The sequence below is a fragment of the Chelonoidis abingdonii genome, chromosome 10, assembly GCF_003597395.2.
Source record: "Chelonoidis abingdonii isolate Lonesome George chromosome 10, CheloAbing_2.0, whole genome shotgun sequence".
NCBI lineage: Eukaryota > Metazoa > Chordata > Testudines > Testudinidae > Chelonoidis > Chelonoidis abingdonii.
In genome coordinates this window covers 4,797,520-4,802,630 of record NC_133778.1, presented here as the reverse complement: position 1 = coordinate 4,802,630, position 5,111 = coordinate 4,797,520, and positions in this window count along the sequence as shown.

The window sequence follows — 5,111 nt, the reverse complement described above, 5'->3', positions numbered from 1 at the left end:
CTTGGATTCTATCCCCAGCTCTGCTACTGGCCTGACCGGTGTCCTTGTGCAAGTCACTTCACCGCTCTGTGCCTCTGTTTCCTCATCTGCAATATGGGGACATTGATACCGACCTCCTTTGTAAAGCTCTGAGATCTACAGATGAAAAAAGAGATGTATAAGAGTTATATATTATTACATTAGCATCTTCAGCTTAAACACACTAGAGAGGTTAATATCTGGATCCAGCTACCTCACAGGACACCTTCTATCAATCACATAAAGAATTGCAACAATGTCATTTTTAGCAAGTTTTCAGAGAGCCCCAAACCAGGTGTAGCATGCATTCCAGTGTGCTGCAATAGGCCTAGAAAGAGGGGGTGGAAGGCAGAGAAATTGACATGCTGCTTTCAGTGCAAAGAGAGCTTTAAAGAAAAATCTATATGCCTGTAATTAAGAATATTTCCCATGTAACTAATAATTACTGCAGATGGCTCTCTCCTTCACAGTCCATTTCCATTTTACCCTTCCTCCACTACATAAAGGTGGCACCCGTATATGTTATTTGTGGCTTCATACCCTACTGTCATAGAAATTATTGTAATTTGTTTGAAAAGGTACAAGTGTGTGACCATGTGGAAGATAAAACTGGATTCTGAGCAAGAAATTCTGCCTTCAGCAGTTACTGCAAGTAGCAATGAAATCTTCAGATATATTGATTTTGATATAACACTATTTTAAATGTTTTCCCCCTCCATGTAGAATTGTCTCTGTGGGAACAACGGAATTAGCAATCTGGTATTTTTGCATCAACAGTATGGGAGACACTGACAGAACCCTGCCTATAGAAAGCTGGGTTGTAACTTTCCATTAGCAATGAGTGTTAAAAAAGGCACTTTGAAAACGAAGTTTAAATTGAGGTAGAAAGTGGGGGGAAAGTGATGTAAGGTGGTAAATAACTAAAAAAGAGAAGCCTGCATGAAATTAAAATGCGTGAAACCATAAATCATGTAGAAAGGGGATACATCATGAGAGAACATACTCCTCTTTCATGGAGGTATTAATTCAACAGTGGCATATCATATTGTTCTCCGCGGAGAAAAGATATTGTTTTAAAGTAGGATATTTAAGCAGTCCTCTAGGAAGGAAAGCAAATATAACCTGGGCAGGGAAAAATGACAACATTGTAATTAAGTGCTTTTAGAAATATGGCCTGATTCTCAGCCACTGTATATCGACACAGCTCCGCTGATGTCAATGGAGCTAGCTCATTTATAGAAGCTGAGAATCAGGTTCATAATGTTCTATATATGACTTACTGACAACATTAAGTAAACTCTAACACAAAGTAATTTTTCATTGCTTTGGTTTGATAAAAAACGCTGTCCGCTATAGTTTGATAAAAAATGCTGCACATGCTTAAGGTTACAAAACTGTTTTGGTTATTTCCTCAGTTTTATTTGATCATCATTAAGGCTACGATTTAGTCGCAGAAGTTATGGAATCCGTGACTTTCAGCAACTTCTGTGACTTCAGCCTGCGGTGGTCGGAAGCTGCAGGGTCCCCTGGCACTACAGGAGCAGAGAGCTGCGGGGTACCCGAAGCTCCAAGCTACCATGGGTGGCAGGGTGCCCCACAGCTCCCAGACCTCACAAGCAGAGGGGGGAGGCCTGGAGCTTCAGGCAGCTGGGGTACTCCTAGACCTTGTGCAGCCCCCACTGCTGCAGGCAACTCCTAGCCCCTGCGCAGCTGCCCCACTTCAAGCAGACCCGCAGATCCCCATTTTGTCAGGGATATTTTTAGGAAAAATCACAGACAGGTCATGGCTTCTGTGAATTTTTCTTTTTTGCCAGTGACCTCTCTGTGACTTTTACGAAAAATATCTGTGACAAAATAGCCTTAAGCATAATACTCTGAAGAATTCTCCTCTGCCACGCTTTGTTTCAGCTGCAATGTGAGTTATTTTGCCCAACGAGGAAAATCTATATTCTTGTTTCTGGGCTCAGTCCTGCAAGATGCTGGGCACTCTTTTCCCAATCCAGCAAGACACTTGGCACATGCCTACATCCGTGGTTGGGTCCATAAGGGTGCTCAGCATCTTGCAGAATCAAGCTCTTTGAAAGAGCCAGAGATGAGGTTTGGAAGGGGAAATATTCTCATCCTGCTGCTAAGTGGTAGCAGATATTACAGCCCTGCAGGTCAGCTTCCTGGTGGAGGAGAAAACAGTGACAAAGTCGAGGGGCGGGTTGTTTTTTTTTAAGTGTATCTGGTTTATTTATACCATACATACCAGTCCTGGAACAGAGGTGATCACAAATGGCTCACAGGCAAAGCCTTTCTCAAATCTCAGCTCAAAAACCAATGCCCAATTCTCAAGGAGCAACTCTGCACTAAGCATTGACTCTAGTTAGGGAGATTAAAGCAGAGAACAGCTTTCTTACTGTTTGCCACAGCTCCCCCCCACACACATACACACACACAAGGAATCTGAATTACAAAGAAAACTGACAATGCAGCATTTCTTTAGAAACTGAACAGTCTCTGCACAAAATATGGAAATTGTATGACTAGGGAACAGCACCACTTGGTGCCTCCTACCTTAACAATATGTCTCATAATATAAAAAAATAATCATGCTTTTTCTACATAGTCCTCAAACACAACATTGTTGTGATCTGTTTCCTCAAGGTGCTAAGCACCTGCAGCTCCCACTGACTTCAGTGCTTCAGCACAACCACAGTTGAGGGGAGAAAATATATATAGACCCAAATCATCTCCTCCCATAGGAACTCCTTGCAGGACTGGGGCCTTATTCTGTTTGCGTGAGTCTTTCATATAAGCAAAAGGGGACAGAAAAACATTTACAAAGATAGGTACGTTGAATTGTAAAACCATTAACATTGGTGGTGAGGCCTCAAAGAGAGGGGCTTTCATCTTTGAAACTGAGGGCTGGTCTTCACAGCTCAAGTTATAACATGGGTGTTGCCCCTAACTTGAATCCCATCCACACACAAAAACCCTTAACTCGAGTTGGCTTTTCACTCGAGTTGGCTGGCCCCTCAGGGGGTGTAGGCTACAGCTTGAGTCAGCACAACTCCCCAACTGCTAAGACAACTCTTCCAGTATCATTCTGCGGTGTGGCTGCTCTGACTCGAGCTAGGCTAACTTACTCAAATTCTCTATACTCAAATTAAACTCTGCAGGAAAGATATATCCTGAGTAGATTTCAAGTTGATGGTGTCCTGTTAATCCAATCAGTCAATTAGAAGTTTAATTTACTCAAAAGGCCTAGGCTAATATAACGAACTAGAGAGAACGGAGGGCATGAAAGAGCTGTGGATACTGCAATACTTTCTAAACCATAAGAATATGGGTTTTTTAAATGAAGGCCACAATCCCACAATCAGGATGCACATGCACAAATGTATGCACACTAATAGTCCTATTAATTTTAATGAAATTAGTTGCACAAATAAAGTCGCACACATGCAGAAGTGATTGTCGGACTGGGACCTTTCATTTTTATCTTCTCGTTTGCCAGTTCAGTCCTCACAATAAACACTCGCCCCTTTAGCCCAGTCAGGAGTGAAATTCAACATCTAATCAGGACCATTTATTAGGTGCAGGTATATTTTGTTAAACAAGAGATTAACTGTAAAAAATCTGTTCATCATGCATAGCCAACATAACAAAAGCAACAGATGCAAACACTAAGGTTAACAAAGAAATATTAAGTCATTCCCATTGCGAGTTGATGGCATATGCTTAACTTAAATATATTTAGCTGCATATTTAACAAGAATAATAGCAATAGAAAAAAACATTACATGGGCCAGATTCTCATCTGATGTAAATTCTCAGAACTCCAAAACAATGACAGTTTAGACCAGCTGAGAATCTGGATTACGTGCAACCAGACCAAGTCAATTGCTGCTGCAGAAGCCTTTGCAGAAGCCTTTCCTGCCTTTGCCATGTGATCTGGGCAGCTTTTAATAGTTTTGTAATTTTTTTTTTTGGACTTAATAAAAAACACACCCAGTCTTTTTACACCAAGGAGAAGCTTTTTAGAAGCTTTGTCCTCCAGGATATATTCATGAAGCCAAAATTTTGTGGTATCTGTGTCCTGACTCTCCGATGCAGTATTGACACCTTTCAATGCAACATCATTCCATAATGACATTGTGTGAGATGGGCAGCTTCACAGGGGTTCCCCGCTTTTCATTCTCTTTTTAAAAGAGCACACAAATTCTGTTACTTTCTTTAAGCTCTTACATAGAGTCCCACAAAGCTGTCACGCTAGACCTCAGCCTAATATTTTCTACATAAATATCCATGCAAGAAGGCATCTGGACAGCAAACACAAGGAATCCAACTGCTAATTCCATTGTAAGGGGAGAAGTCACAGGGAGGTATAGGAACCTGTCCTTGAGTTTCCCCAAGTGAGGGCCCTGCTACAAAAACAAAGGAACAGCTCTGCTGCCTTGCTCAATTCAACAGGGACTCTGTTGTAACTGAACTGAACCCAGGAGCTCATTATATATGTCATTCTGTCTTCGAATCTGATATCCTGTGGCGAAATCTTCGGGGAACTAGATTTAGTTCAGCCTTGGGTCAGGGAGAGTTGACTCAACCTTAAAACAAATCCAGGCGATCTCAAACGACAAGCCACTGACTACTGTTTGCTACAATAAAGTAAGGGATACAGGCTAGTTAAACCCAGCGTTAACATAAATCCGAGGAGAAGGGAACAACAACAATTTTCATTCACTCCATGACAAAGAGGGCATTTTTTGTTGGCACAGAATTCTGAGAAAGACACTTACCAAAGTAGCATTCTCAGAGTCCTGTGTGGTAAAAGCATCTCAATCCTGTTTAATTGCACTGATGTCTTACACAGGCTAGCAATAAGAGTTCTGGGCTTGTACGCATATGTGAAGGCTTTTTGTTACAGACACTGGATGGAGTTCCTTTGTTTGCATACTGGGTAGCTTTCAGGAGAGGTATTTTATATGGATCCCCATGGAAAGATCTCAGAGGACATGCTCTAAGCACAACTCTGCACATGAAAGTAATAACTCTCCAAGCATTATTTGTGGTTTATGGTTGAGGGAAGTGCAGACTGAACTATTTGC